The following is a 16,163-nucleotide window of genomic DNA, read 5'->3' on the forward strand; positions in this document are numbered from 1 at the left end:
TTTTCTCCTGCCTTTTGATGCCTTAATATTAATCTCTATTATCATTGCTTGATGTATATGTGAATATTGTAATGACAGTGAGTGATTCTATTTGTTATGATTCCCTATACTAAAATTGGAAGATAACGTGTTTTTTTTTAAAAAGTGCACGATGGTGTGGTCAGTCCTGGTGAGTTCTGTGATGTGGCTGAACTTGATTCTGTTGCTGGAGGTGAAAATGTGGTCGAGCACATGTACGACTTTGTGTGTGGGTTTGGTGACCAGTTGAGTGAGGTTAATGTTATTGAGGTTCTCCTGGAGGGTGATGGAGTTGGTGTCATAGACGTGGAAGTTGAGGTTGCCGAGTAGGGCATGGTGGTGAAAGTCGATTGCTAGGGTGCCATGAGGTCCCCGGGGCGAGGGTGGCTCTTATTGTGGTCTTTGCATCTTGTAGCCTTCGAGAGCGCGTGGTGTAGTCAGGGTACGTGGAGGGGTTGCGTCACATTTCGTTGATGAAGGACACGTTCGTGGAGAGGATGGAGATGGTGTCCCAGATTTCTGTGACATGTTTGCAGAGTTAGCGGGCATTGAGCAGGATGCGTGGTGTTCTTGGTCTTGTGGACAGGTGTGGTGTGGAATCTTTCGTAGGCTGTTTCACAGGAGAAGTGGCAGTGTTGGCAGATGAAGGGTCTTTTGGTGGATCGTACGGAGGAGGAGACACAATTGTTGTTTTGGCGTCCAGGGTCCAGGTCCAGGATTTTCTTGGCGGTGTACTGTCTGGTGGGGGTAGGGCCAGGGGTCCTGGTGCTGGGCGTTGTATAACCGTCACTGATTTCTGTTTGTTTCTGTCCTATCCATAGTGCATCCATTAACCTTTTTTAGAAGTTTAGTAGAAATGGGTTGCCTAAAATATGCTCACAATTTTCAGAGTAAACTACTTCACTGACAATACCATGGTGTAAGTCCTGGGAGACGCTAAAGATGTCTCTAGCCAGACTTAAAAATGGAAGTTAGTAGTTATGAGGAAACTGTTGAAATCCTTCTGCTTTTTGTGTTGAACTCTGTGAGAAAAGTAGAAAGTAGCTCAACCAATGGGATTTGCCTCAAACTAAGCATGGTAAGTAGAGAACGTGACTAGGAGCGGTCGAAGCGCAGAAACAAAATGCACATTAATATATCATTGATTCCTCTGTGGCTCTAAACTGTGCAATGCATTCTGTGGAAGCCTCTGGCTTCCTGGCTGGTATTTATTTGAGCTGTTATGGCATTTCCTTTACTTAAAAACACCCAAATAGGTCTTCATTTAAGGAGGGCATATGCGTTTGCAACCAGAACCATATCAGTTGTGTTGTTACTTGTTTGACACACATTTTGAACGTTGTAATCAATGCATTTGTTTTACCCATGTTACAAAGGCAAATATTTATTAAGTAAAAAAGTTTGAAAGTTAATTTATTCTTTTATTTCTTTTCTTTTTTGTGTGTGCAAATGTTGACTTTACACCAAGGTCAGAAGTGAAGGAAGTTCCAGAGCGTCTGTTGGTGCCTTGAAGTACTATAGAGGACTGATCACTTCTGCAAAGGTGAGCACTCTATATCTATCCCACTTTAAAGGCCCAGTGTGACATTGTTGTTGAGTAGATAGCTGACCGGCTCCCCTCATTCTCCTTCTTTCTATGTCCAAGGCTTTAAGTCCCACTATCGCGACTCCGCAGCGGTCCCTGAATCTACTTTTCAGTGTTGCGGGCTTCAGCAAGAAGGCCTCACACTGACCCTCTGGTGTTAGGATATGTCTGTGCAGTTCTGCAAAGTATGAGCAAAGCATACCAGGAGTCAGAGGGCTTTACATAAAAGAACTGAGGGCCAGATTTATATGTTGGCAGTAAGCATACTCTGTCGCTGTTGCATAACGACAACATAATGGTCCGCCTGCTGAGTTTAGATACGGATGGACCTTTGGTTTAATAATGGCAGAGTCTACTCAGTCTCCGCTGTGTTTAAACCCCTCGGACGCCTCGGTGACAGTGGGTCCTGGCAATGCTTGAAAAAATGACGGCCTGCATGGCGGTCATTTCTAAATCTAGTGGGCAGTACATCCTCCACGCGACGGAGTATTTTACTCCATTACCCTGGTGAAGAAACAGACCATCTGACAGATACATTCTGCCCTAAGTCTTAGGTGAAAATGCAGAAAACTTACATTTGGTCTTAAAGGGATAACTTGCAGGTAAGGTAAATGCTGGAACAACAAAAATGCAAACGTGAATAGGCATATAAAAATAGAGGTAAATATTCATACATGGAACTCTTTACAAAGCAGTCACACTGACACAAATATCATGCAGTGCACAAATACACATTGACAGGTATGCAAATGTGCAGCAATTTGCAAAGAAGTGCCGGGATACCCTCCCGCGTGAGTTGTGCACTACACAAATACACATAATATTACTGTTGGCAGCGGATGCCATTGGAAGAGCTTCAGTAGGATCGGAGGAATTAACCCCTTGCGTGCGGCCACTGTTCTATGCCTGTGTGGTGTTTTTCGAAGTGGGCGGGTTTATGACGGCCCCCAGCCGTCATCAGCACACGAGCACCATAGTGCATGACGGCTGGGGGCCGTCATCAGCACGCAAGGGGTTAAAGCTGTGAGATATAGGGACAGAAGGCGGTGATGGAGTACAGGGCTTGGCACCTGAGAGCATGGAAGGATGAAATGACCCAGAGAGGCAGATGGAGAGAGTTTCAAGTCTTTGGAGCAAGCCCGAGAATGGCCGGGCCTGGTGTCTGCTGTTTCATGAAGGCTGGCGTCACTAGCAGAACAAACTTGGTACCACAAGGAGAACTTGTTTCGTATGTTCAGTGTGATTGGAGGAATGCAATTAGAAAAATAATTTCTCTGGAAAAAGTAGGTCAAAATTAATTTTAATAGTTGTATCGCCCAACAACATGACGCACACAAATTCCTTGGCATCGCCAAATGGTGTTTGTCAACTCACTCACACTCACACACTCACTCACACACTCACTCTTTCACACACTCTTTCACACTCAATGAAACTGAATTGAGCTGTATATACGACTGTCTGAGTGAACCGCTTGCTGACTAATGTGGGGTGTATTTACTATTCTAACTCCACGTGTGCCTTACTACTTGGGTATGTTGTAAGTTGCACTGATGCAAATATAACTGCAATGTTAGTTTTTTGATGCACTTGCTTGAATAGACGGGGGCTGCTCCAGAAGCACGAAGGTCCTCACAGATGTTGTGTTTGTATGGGTTCACCAGCACTCGCACTCGACTCTCCCACACACAAATACTCCCCCAAACACACACATCGCTAACACGTACCATCCACATCCAGTGCACCTCAAAACACAGTCTGTGGAGTTCCAGGAATGTCCTCTCTATGAGCAGGAGTTGATCCAGAACACCACAGCCCAACCCTTGAGTGGGGTAAGGATACCACGCTCCTCATGAGCTCCAATAATTGCCAGGGCATATACAGCCTGTGTTTTATAATGTAATTTACTTTGCGTTGTGTCCAGGGCTGCTTTAGAGCTGTTGGTGCCCTCAGATTCCCTCACGACCACCAGGCAAAATCTCTCCATACATTTAATTTCATATAAAGCACTGGTAAAGGCTGACCTTACTAATAAGAATGTATATCTACCCAACAAACCCTTTTCAGCAACATTAGGAATAGATAATGAAAGACTGAGGGAAAAAACAGACCGTCCTAACCTATTTCATGTAGTTTGCACGCAGCTCTTTGATGACAGTTTGTAACAGTCTCTGTTCTGTATTAGGATTGTATCTTATGAACTGTGGTGGCAAAAGGATCTCTGTGACAAAAGCAGTAATCCACTCAGCTATCCACATAAAATACAGATCTGTGATCTGCATGGTACACATTTTTTGCAGCAGGCACATTAACCCTAAGCGCTACTTTATAGCGAATCAAAAGTGCCCCTAGACAAAACTCTGGTCTCTCTCTAGCAGGAACATTAAGCACAAGAGTTATCTTGGCATTTTTATTGCTGCCTGAAAACTGGATGCATAAGGAACTCTGCTGAAGGTGTCTTTAAATCATAAATTATTCCTTATTCCCCCAAGGACAGCGCTCCCTCTCCAGGTCCGCGCCCAGTGCAGCCGCACCAGTCGCACTGTCCGAAAGCCGGTCCTGCTTGTGCCATAGAGCAGTCTGTTTGGTGATTCCTTATCACTTGAAATTCAGAACTGGTGTCTTACCATTCTGCATCCACATCCAGGTCCACTGTATGTTATGTGTGTTCCAAGACTTCACAGTCTTTCAGCGGAAGGGTGGTGTCACAGGCCCTACAGACGTTTCCCTAGTGAACAATTACGGGGCAGGTGCCCGCTCATCCCCTGGGGCATACGTGCACTCTCACACCCGTAGAGCCCCCCAGTCTGCCCAATGCAATAGTCCCGAATGCAGCACTTGCATGAGACCACGGCCCTCCTCTGGGTCTGTGGCAGACTGGACCTCAGCGCCTTCTTCCTGTGGGCTGCCGGGTGAGTACACTGCGTGAACTTGCCGGCTCCTCACGTCACAGGTTCCCTTCATCTTGTCCTACGTCTCCCGCCCTCCCATCCTGCTTGACTGCTCCTCTGTCTTCTTCCTCCTTGTCCTCTCTGTACCTTCATCAATCAACCAATCAGAGGTTTGTAAGCACCCTACTCACCCGTGAGGGTCTCAAGGTGCTGGGGGGGGGGGGGGCAGGGAAGAGGGGGCTTCTCCTCCTCCTTCTTTTGTCCTAATGACCTGGAAGTTGCCATCTTTTCCTGCTAGGATCCTTGTGTGGCAGGTAAACCGCTCACTCTGTTATTTTTGGCCCGTGATACCGCGGCCATCTTGAAAACCCTGACATTGCGCCCGTGCTGCTCATCACAGGCGGCCATTCCATTTGAGTCCTGGTCCCACCGCATCTTCCTGCATGTGACAGCTAGTCTTCTGCTCCTGGCCCTTCTCCTCTTTGTATCTTTCTTTTTGTTGGTTAAAAGCTGCTTTCGTTCAGCACCAGGAGCTTATACTTCCCAAATCTGATTTCATCATCATACCTCCTGCACCTTGTTGCACATATACATCTGGCATCTGTGACACTTACAAAGCTGATAAAACTCATGGTCTCTCACTTATGAAGGCATTTTATCACTCACTCAAATTCACACGAATAATGCCATTTTACTACATGCAGACAAGATCTTTACACCGCAGCTCTAGCAAATTCTGTCATATTTCCCCTGCACTTCATCACCCACACACACAATTATATGCACACACCTATCCCCTCATCACACATACAACTCGGCTTCTCATATCTCTCTCTCACACACACTCACTACTTCTCATCGCACACACATGCATTTATAACTTGCATTTCCTCTCTACACACTCTTGGCAACTCAAATGTGTCTGCACACACACGTTGCCTAATCTATAAATACTTCCACATGCTGTACACCTTATTGCACACTGATAACCACATCTCTTATATTCATTTGCACTAACTCTCTGCTTAAACACGCACATATATACGCATGCTGCCTCTGAACCTTAGCACACACATGCACATGACCTCCATTCCATTGCAGACAGAACCTCTTAACTTTGCCTTGCTATTGGGCAGGCATAGAAACTGAGCAGATTCTGCTGCCACACTCTACATTGGAATCCCAGCCCACTTTCTATGCCAACGCCATACCCCCCAAAATGCCGCCGTCCGATTTATCCTGACCACCCTGCGAAATAACACATCTCTCCACACTTCAACAATCTCCACAGGTGCCTAGTCCAGGGAAGATGTAAGTTCAAGCTACACACCCACTCCTACAAAGTTCTCCACAATACCGGTCCAGCTTACCTCACCCACCGCCCCAAGTTCTACCAACTCACCATACATCTTCGATCTGTGTCCCAGGCAAGATCACACCTCCCTCGCATCAAGAATACCAGAAGTGGAGGACGCTCCGTCGCATACCTCACAGCCGAACGACCTCCAGAACACCTCAGAAACCCACCCCCACCCAAGGACTTCAGACAGAACCTCAAGATGAGGCTCTTCCAGACAAAACAGGCATGATCTCCTCCTCCCCCTTAGGCCTGCCCTTCTCCCCATCTGGATACCCTCATGGGTGATTAGCCGTGCACTACAAATTCACATACCATAACATGCCTGTGCCATAAGGTAGCCCTAGGGATACTATGTCCGGACTCTTTTTTTCCCCAGCTTTCCACTTTCTGTTAAGGGTTCCTTTCTTTCTCCATTTTGCCATTACACTTCACTATTTCCTCCTCTATTTTAGTGGCAGTTTCCTCTCCCACCTCTTCTTACATAGTGTTCCTCTTAATCTCTCCCTTTTCAGTGTCAGAAATGTTTGCCTTCTTCTTTTATTGTCAGATTTTAAAGTCAAATTCTCACCCTCCTCCTTTGTGTCTGGTGTCCTCTGCTAATGCGAGTCATTCCCCTGTTCTGTAAGTGAATCTACTTGACAGAAAGTAGATTCCTTGTTGTCCAAATACCTATTGTCTCTGGCACCGGTGAACCTTCTCATTCAGAAAAGAACTCCAATTTCACCTCTTCTGAATTCTCAGTTGCATTCTTTCTAAGATGTGAGGGTTACACGGCTCCTCTCTTGTACATGTGCCTGGGTACTCGCCCTCATCTTTCTCTTCTTTTCTATCAGGGCTTCCTCCTCTTCTGCCATGGTCCTGTGAGAGATGGTCTCAGTGGAGCACAAGTCCATCGAAGAGTGAATCTACATCTTTCTCCTGGCATTGCCTAGCTGGACCACCACACCGTTCAAGACCTCGAAACAACACACTGCCTTGTCTTTCCCCAGAATAACATTTCTGTCTACGAGAGGCAACCTATAAGGCTTATTTGAATAAGGTAAGATGAGTCAATGAACTACTTATCTTTTGTTAACATTCAAATGAGGTTGATTGCCTCTCCTCTTTCCTTTCTAAGCCGTACTTGAAAGCCAAGTGGTTTGCTCTCTCGTGGCAAGATATTCAGACATTCTCCTACAATAGTTCATTATTTTAGTGCTAAGACACCACAAGCCTCATTCTTGAAGGGCCTCCTCACTCGTAGTGGAGGCCCCAAAGTCATGGGGGAGTCTCCGCACTCATAGCGGAGGCCCCACAGTCATGGGTGGTGTCTCTGCACTTGTGGTAGAGGCCCTGCAGTTATAGGGGAGTCTCCGCACTCGTGGCAGAGGCCCTGCAGTCAAGGGGGAGTCTCCGCACTCGTGGCAGAGGCCCCACAGTCATAGGGGAGTCTTCGCACTCGTGGCAGAGGCCCCACAGTCATGGGGGAGTCTCCGCACTCGTGGCAGAGGCCCCACAGTTATGGGGGAGTCTCCGCACTCGTGGCAGAGGCCCCACAGTTATGGGGGAGTCTCCGCACTCGTGGCAGAGGCCCCACAGTCATGGGGGAGTCTTCGCACTCATAGCGGAGGCCCCACAGTTATGGGGGAGTCTCCGCACTCGTGGCAGAGGCCCCACAGTCATGGGGGAGTCTTCGCACTCATAGCGGAGGCCCCACAGTCATGGGGGAGTCTCCGCACTCGTGGCAGAGGCCCCACAGTTATGGGGGAGTCTCCGCACTCGTGGCAGAGGCCCCACAGTCATAGGGGAGTCTCTGCACTCGTGGCAGAGGCCCCACAGTTATGGGGGAGTCTCTGCACTCGTGGCAGAGGCCCCACAGTCATAGGGGAGTCTTCGCACTCGTGGCAGAGGCCCCACAGTCATGGGGGAGTCTCCGCACTCGTGGCAGAGGCCCCACAGGTATAGGGGAGTCTTCGCACTCATGGCAGAGGCCCTGCAGTCAAGGGGGAGTCTTCGCACTCATAGTGGAGGCCCCACAGTTATGGGGGAGTCTCCGCACTCGTGGCAGAGGCCCCACAGTCATATGGGAGTCTTCGCACTCATAGCGGAGGCCCCACAGTCATGGGGGAGTCTCCGCACTCGTGGCAGAGGCCCCACAGTCATAGGGGAGTCTTCGCACTCGTGGCAGAGGCTCCACAGTCAAGGTGGAGTCTTCGCACTCGTGGCAGAGGCCCCGCAGTCATAGGGGAGTCTCCACACTCGTGGCAGAGGCTCCACAGTCAAGGGGGAGTCTCCACACTCGTGGCAGAGAGCCTGCAGTCATGGGGAGTCTCCACACTTGTGGTGAAGGCCCAGCAGTCGTGGGGTAGTCTTTGCTCTCGGTATGGAGGCCCCACAGTCATAGGGGAGTCTCCACACTCGTAGGCGGCCCCACAGTCATGGGGGAGTCTCAGCACTTGTAGCAGAGGCCCCACAGTCATGGGGCAGTCTCTGCACTTGTTGTGGAGGCCCCATAGTCAAGGGGGGTCTCCACACTCGTGGCAGAGGCTTCGCAGTCAAGGGGGGAGTCTCCACACTCGTGGCAGGAGACCTGCAGCCGTGGGGGGAGTCTCCGCACTCGTGGCAGAGACCCCGCAGTTATGGGGAGTCTCCGCACTCGTGGCAGAGGCCCAGCAGTGGTGGGGGAGTCTCCGCTCTCGTGGTGGAGGCCCCACAGTTCTGGGGGAGTCTCCACACTTGTATCGAAGGCCCCACAGTCATGGGGGCGTCTCGGCACTTGTAGCAGAGGCCCCACAGTCATGGGGAAGTCTGTGCACTTGTTGTGGAGGCCCCATAGTCAAGGGGGAGTCTCCATACTTTTAGCGGATGCCCCACAGTCATGGGGGAGTCTCGCACTCTGGGCGAAATCTCCGCAATGAGAGTTCTCACTGCGGATAATTCACCCTGAGTGTGGAGACTCCCCCACAAGTGCAGAGACCCTTTGTGAATCAGTTCCCACATGTTTCAGATTCATCCTTAATAAACCTCAATAGCAACCATTCTTGGTAACGTCTTGTATTGGTGATTTCAGTTCTGGGGTGAACATTCACCAATATACACTGCTCTACTTAAAGACATCATCCATACAAAATATCCTCAGATATGGTCTGGTGAAAGTACAATGTATGAGTAAAAAAAAAAGAAACTTTCATATGTTAAGCCCCCAGACATGGAGTGTATCCTTGTCAGACCCAAGCACTAAAACAGATTTGATTCTGGTTGAACTTTATATGGATTTTGTTGTTACTGCTCTCTCTAATCCACAGTTAAGCCCGCTGGTGTTCGCATTTGGAAACGTCTAGTTGTTTTTAGCCCAATATCAACATTATTGCCCAATCTGCTAATTTTTATAAATCATAAAATGTAAAAAATAAACCAAATCCTGATGTGTGACTACTCTCTAATCATTTCATGACTCAGCAGTAGTTCTGAATGGACTGTTCCCACAAGGAGCCGTGCAGAACTGATTTGCATAAGGTGGGCCTCGGTCTAGAGGGGCAGTGTCCAAACAACGAGATGAAATGCTACCCAGAGTTATTACCAGTGATTCAAATAAATGAATGTGGAAGGACATTAGTAGTAATTATTGTTTTGTCAGAAATTGATTGATACCTTAATTAATTGCCATAAGGCATCGGACCAGGAGGTACGTATGTGCAGATTTGCTTCAGTGTTCTGTTAACCTCACTGTGCATGGAAGCAGGGGCGGCTCTATTCTCATGGCGGCTCTGGGCATGGAGCGTAGGTAGGGGGCCCCGGAAGAGGGGGCTGGGCGGGGCGGAGCCCCCCCGGACGAGGGGGTCAGGGTGTTTGGAAGTGGAACAGAGCCGGAGGCCGCCAAATCCCTGCCATGGGCCGCCACGCAAATATGTATCCATCCTCAGAGGATTATTACATTAAGAATATATATTGACGTGGTGGCCTCTGGGGTTTGGTGGCCCGGTGCAGGTGCACAGCTTGCACATGCCTAAGGCCGCCCCTGATGGAAGACACAGACATATTTATCACCAATTACTCGTCTGTTGGACTTCAAGCATTGCCAGAACATGTATAGCGGACAGAAGCAGCCTCTGCAGCGCCTTGTAGAGAACTTGAGAAAGCATATTCCATCAGCCCGGGCACTGACGCACGAATGTATTATTCTGTGGACATATACTCTCCATGTCCTGCTTTGACAAGATAATGTTCCCTCTTGACATGTCGATAGGGGACAATTACATGCCCTGAGTGGCACCTTTAACAACAAAACTCTCGGTGTCAGACATTGTGCGCAATTAAGGTTTCTCCTACACACTAATCATGCTAAAAGGCTGAAATTACCAAGAACAGGGCGATACAGCCATAACGAAATATCCATGCTGGACATGTTTTTAAATATAGTATCTTATGGCTAAAGCACATATATTTTAGAACTGTCTAAACAATGACTCTCCTGTGCAAGCTGCATATTGCATGCACTGAAAAGAAAATCCTGAGTGAAGTTCTGCGCTTCTCCTGTGTCCATCAAATGTAATACATTTGAAGCTGTTACATTGACAAATGTGATGCTTATTTCTCTAAGTGAGTGAGAGAGATGCGTGCACCATATGCCATCCCAAAATAAACAAACCACACAAGTGGACCTGAATGGGTCCGAATGAAGGAAAAGTTCATTTTGTGGAGTGCCCTTTACCCCCACGTGTGTGCCAAGGCACACATGCCAGCATTTAGGAACTGCCAAGATGGAGACAGGGCAGCAGGAAGAGAGACAGCTGAGCTGGCCGGTGACTTCATTTGCAAAAAGAGAAAGTAAGAGAAAAAGTGTAGATAAAGTTTGACCAAAGAGGTAGGCACCTCCTGGTCAGAGGGATGTGGGACGTAGGTTTGAGGGCATGCTGCTCTCAAGAATGTAAACTTGGGCAGTGCCAAGGCCACACTTGCCCCTGGGTGGTGGCTGCAGGCAAATCCTTCAGGGAAGAACTAGGGTGCGTCACACGTGTGCACCAGGTTGTGAACCTCGACACCAGACATGGCTTAGTGTTCAGTAGACCTGCCGGCGGTACAGACCACTTACGAGGGCAAACTGCAACTCCTTTCGAAGTTCTACAAGCACACTCCCATCACTGGACAGCTCACTTCCATTAGTTGATAAACACACGGATTCTTCACACAATTAAACCAAGAGTATGTATGTGCGGTGGGTGCTTGCCACAATGTGCCTGCTGCGCCTCATGTTTTTCAGTTAAACGATTGATTTTCACATTGTTCTCAAAGGATGGCAGATATGCACTTATTACATTACTTATCATCCATCTATGTTTCTTCAAAGCATTTTGACTGGTGGATTCTCATTGCCACAAATTTGAAATTCAAGAGCATTGCTCATCCTTTTAGCATTGTAAAGCCTGTAAAATGAGCACCATCTACGTAAGTAACCAGGATTGCAGTAGTGTCCACTGATGATAGGATTGAAACACCGAAAACGTAGGTGCCAGCTAACCAAATCTGTGAAGGAGGTGGAGTAAGTTTGGCGCCTTCACTGCCGGAAACACCAAATACACCACTGAATTGTGGTTGTGGTTGTGGTTATGGTTGTGGTTCTGAAGGAGGCCCAGCTGGAAGTGAGACACCGTAGGGATGCAGTCCCCCACGGTCTCTCGCGGCCCATGGAAGGGAGCTGCGGCACTGCTGTGAGACAGACTGATTGTAGGGGAGGCAAAGGCAGGAGAGTGTTGTGGGAGGGGTGAGGAGACGGGACGGGAAGGGAAGAGTAAGTAACTGAAGCTGTGGAGCCATCTGATATCCATACCGGGATGCGTTGAGCTGGCCGACCAGGAGGAACTGTCGGCAGCACGCACGGAGACACATTTATAAAAAATACACCAATAAAAAGGAAGCATTGAAGACGAGTACAACAAAGAACGAATGGCAATAGATGGGCGTGGTTAAAGCCCATAGACTGAATATAGCATGTTTGCAGACAGCACATGCGCGCTGCCTAGGCTCGACCTAAAAAGAAAAAGCAAGATGACTTTGGGCCTTATTTAGAGTTTGGTAGAGGGGATACTATGACAGATATTCCATGTTCCATATAGCAAGGGCACTAGGCTATAATGCACCTATAATACAGCGGACGAGACAGAGTACTGTGTCCGCTAAACGTTAGACAGGGGCCATTGTCTTTTATATCAGGTGCCATAGGCTATAATGCACTTGTAATATATTGGACGGGACAGAGTACCCCGTCTGCTAACTTTTAAATCGGAACCATTGACTTTGATAGCAGGTACCATAGGCTATAATGCACTTGCAGTACAGCGGACGAGATGGAGTGGAGTATCCCACCCGCCAACCTTTAAACGAGGACCATTGACTTTGTTTCTATATTTATTCAATAGGCATTTGAAGACTAATTTGTATATTTTACAGTCTGCCATGGCTTGGGTCTCACTTGAGGCAATGGGATTTCACTAGCAGAGTTTCAATCCGGCCATTTGGAAACCTTTTCATTTTGTTTCTTTAAAGATGTTTGGAAATGTTGCCAGTCATCTCTTGGCATGCAATGGCATTGTTAAGTATACCCAAGTGCCTGTAATGTATGATTATAGTTGGCTAGAGGCGTTTAATACATTAAACGTGAATTCTGACTTCAGGACTCCCCTTTTAGAAGCAACTAAAGGGTAGGCTTTGTGTAGATATTGCAGTATCCTATTCACTATCTCATTTTGTTTCTGTAATGTGCCTGCAGCATATCAGTAACTTGGGTCAAACCTTAGACGTCACAGAATGTCGGAGCACTCTTGTTGTGAATTTTCTGGTCTCCTCTACCTCTGTCTGATTTTTCAAGTCCATATCTCTTGCCAAAAGGGGCTCCTGGATCAGGATAGAAGGTGAGGTACCTAGGCGAAGTGTGGGTTCCGCTAGTTAGCTCTCTGGAATGAAGAGAAACAGCAGTTCCTATTGAGAGAGAGAGTACACACTTCCACAAGCATCCACAGACTGACACAAGGAGCTGTCTCAGAAACTCCTCCCTTCCGCATTTCTTAGAACCCACAGAGGTTCTACATGGAATCACAAAACACTCCCTCCAGCACAGACCAGAACTAACACATCACCCTGCCTTCCACCCACTTTCTCCAAAAAAACTCTACAATTCCTTAAGCAAATTCACTTTGAACACTGTTTATAATGTGGCATAATCCTTTGAATAAAATGGAATGAGCAGCTATCTCAGAGGAGTGCTGTGCTCTTTTGCAGAATGACTCTTCACAATTCAGGGGGTACCAGTCTTCTCGACCCTTGTTTTGCCTACCACATTTTACATGATTGACCTAACCAAAGATTCTAGTATTTTGCACTTTGGATGGGTGTTGTCCATGCCAGAACTTCGGACGATAAACCAATTGTTTAAGGGGTACCAAATGCTTCTTATTTTCAAGACAACATAGATTTTAGGGGACGACTACGCAAGAGCAGGATTAAACCTGATTTAAGATTTCTACAGCCCTGAAGGAAAGAGTGTTGACCATATATTATAGGACATGAGGAGTAGAGGTAGCATGTGTGGTTTATTTGAGATATTGTATCAGTAAAGATGGTGTGCTGCCAAAAACGAATCTCATATCATATGTACCTTGACCCAGAGATAAATGCCAGCTAAAATAATCTGTGGATAGTGGAATATTATGTCCAATGTCTTTAGACATTGGACATAATATTCCCTTCCTACCTCAATACTTCTGTCAACCATCCCACTGCCAACACCTTACTTTTGCTCTGTACCCTTACACCAAACAACACCACTTTCTTTCGCCACTGTTTTGGGTGCAGAAAATCTTTTCTCCCTCTGGCGTATCTAAAATGCGCAATGATCATCGCACAGTGTGTTGTTTTAAGTCGCACAGTGTCTTGTTTTAAGTACATTTAAAGGTATTTCTGAAAATCAGGATCACAACATACAGGAGAGAGGATTTGACAGCAACTCTTAGTAGAATCACTCACTCCAAGTGGTGGAGCTGAGTGACAGAAATTTGTCCGTAGGGCTCGTAGGCATCAAGTACAAACCAGAACAGGAAAATCCATCTTCGAAAGACAATAGTAACCAACTTAGTTTGTGGAAGTCGTAACATCAAATTAGTTTTTAATATTCGATAAGCCACCCACAACTATCTCTTTGTACTTAGTCATTCTTATGTTTAAAGCATTTGTTTTATTGTACATTTGGTCATGGTGGCGTTTACTGATGTTATCAATTTTATGCTGGAAAGGGAGACACATGGTATTTGTCAGGCAAAGGTATCATCATTCCTGCAATGTAGAACCTGGAGTGTGGGATTCTACTTTGAGAGTTGCTGTCAAACCCTCTCTCCGGTATGCGTGATCCTGTTTCCAGTAATGCAGGATCGTAGCTCGTATTAGAACCTTCACATACTGATCACTACTAGACCACAAAAGGTTCATTCTGATTCTCCTCTCGGTGCAGCTCATCCTTGGGTGGCCTTCATGTGACAAAGACAAAATCCTATCCCTCATACTTGAAGGCTCTCTCAAGTGCTCGCCTTCATATAATATCCATCCGACCATGCCTACTCATTCATAAATCCTTGATACAGCACCAGTTCATCTGACAAAGACTTTTTGTGACGCCACCCTACTTTCATGTATTACGTAGTTTTCTGACAAAGCTTGTAATGATTGGTCTGCTGCTAAACTAATTTGCCCTTGTGACAACCGTTCACTACAATCGAACATTCATTTCGCGTTTTTTTGTAAACTTTATATGAATCCCAGAAAGCTGTTTCTGTTACCAACCCTTAAATCTTGGGGGATTCGAACATGTAGATCAGCATTCGTGAAACTACTACAATTAGGAGATGAACATGTTATTTATGCTGTCTCATGTTTTTTAAAGGCTGTTATAAAAGTTAGAAGTTCCCTGAAATTAGATTCCATCCTGGCTCTGTTTGATAATGCATTATAAATGAAATTTATTTGTTTTTAATGATTTTTTACTAGATGACTAAAGATGGTTTTTAGATTCAGTCAAGCCTATTCTATATAGTATGGATTGTATTTTGCCTACTTTTATATTTTGTAAAAAAAATAAATGTGATTTTATGCTATTATGATTTTAAATCAAAAATCGAATAAAGCTGGTTTTGAATTGAATTTGACAAAGCATCGTACCTCACCGATGACAGCCAATATTCTATAGAAATACTTCAAGGAGAAACTTCAGAAACGAACAAAATCACCATCTTTTTCTCTTCATGCTTCATAAGCCTCATCCATCTGCAACAGGCAAATGAAAAAAACAATCCACCAACATGTTTCTAACACCTAGATTCTATTCCTTAGTAAATGTGCACTTGAATAATAACATAGATGGTCAACAAGCAATTTTCAAGGTAGCTTTACCACCCCTTTTTGAAGCATTCATTAAACATATTGTGTTTAATTAATTAATTTTGAGGAAGTTATACATCTCAGAGTTAATGAAGAATGTTGAGAGAAACTCTTAGTCTTGATCGACAAGCTGCTGACATGGACGCCAGAGGTGCCCAGGGTGAGTGAGTCAGTCATGAACTTGAAAAAGTATAAGGCAGAAGGACACAGAGTGATGTTTCCGTAGAAAAAGAAGTTATGCTTCAGGTGTGGATTTTCGTTTCCACTCGAAGTTAAATGTCCCACCATTGGACAGATCTGCAAAGGCTATAGGAAGGAGAACCATTTTGTAACAGTTTGCAAGGCAAAGAAAACATAAGTGAGTCACGGCACTAAGACAAATTGTCAGCCTGAACGTTACAGAAGCGACGTTCGACTCATGTCCACAAGGCCAAGCGACCACAACAGTTGAGGCAAGTCGATACCACAAAATGTAGTTCCCCATACATAGTCCCTAGTGCCTGAACTATTAAATATACAATACCCCACCAACATGTTAACGCTGCTTTTTCAGTAGTAAAATCTCTTTACAAAGATTTTCTCATCTGTCAGAATACAAAAGCAATGGTACTTTCTTTACCAACAGACTGCTGAAGCATAACGGCTCCCAGACATAAATTGCTGGTATCAGTTACAAGTATTGAATTGCTCTTTTTCTCAAAGGGTTTTCAAGCTAGTGCTATTGCTACAAAAGTATTTAATTAGTTAAATTATTATTCCCACTGCTCATGCCAATCAATATTGACATTTTCCTTCAATAGAATTCTCAAAGGCATTGTTTTATCTAAAGACATTGGACATAATATTCCACTATCCACAGATTATTTTAGCTGGCATTTATCTCTGGGTCAAGGTACATATGATATGA

General features: G+C 45.9%; 1 protein-coding gene across 1 annotated transcript in view; it reads left to right on the forward strand.

Moving 5' to 3' along the window:
- The first annotated feature begins 1,472 nt into the window (after positions 1 to 1,472).
- The window catches only part of LOC144819219 (uncharacterized), a 47,211-nt gene continuing 32,520 nt past the window's right edge, over positions 1,473 to 16,163 (forward strand). The window contains exon 1 of the mRNA XM_078677189.1: positions 1,473 to 1,561. The gene's annotated coding sequence lies outside the window, so the exon portion shown is untranslated. The remainder of the gene's footprint in view (positions 1,562 to 16,163) is intronic.

The sequence above is a fragment of the Lissotriton helveticus genome, chromosome 2_1, assembly GCF_964261635.1.
Source record: "Lissotriton helveticus chromosome 2_1, aLisHel1.1, whole genome shotgun sequence".
NCBI classification, from domain to species: domain Eukaryota; kingdom Metazoa; phylum Chordata; class Amphibia; order Caudata; family Salamandridae; genus Lissotriton; species Lissotriton helveticus.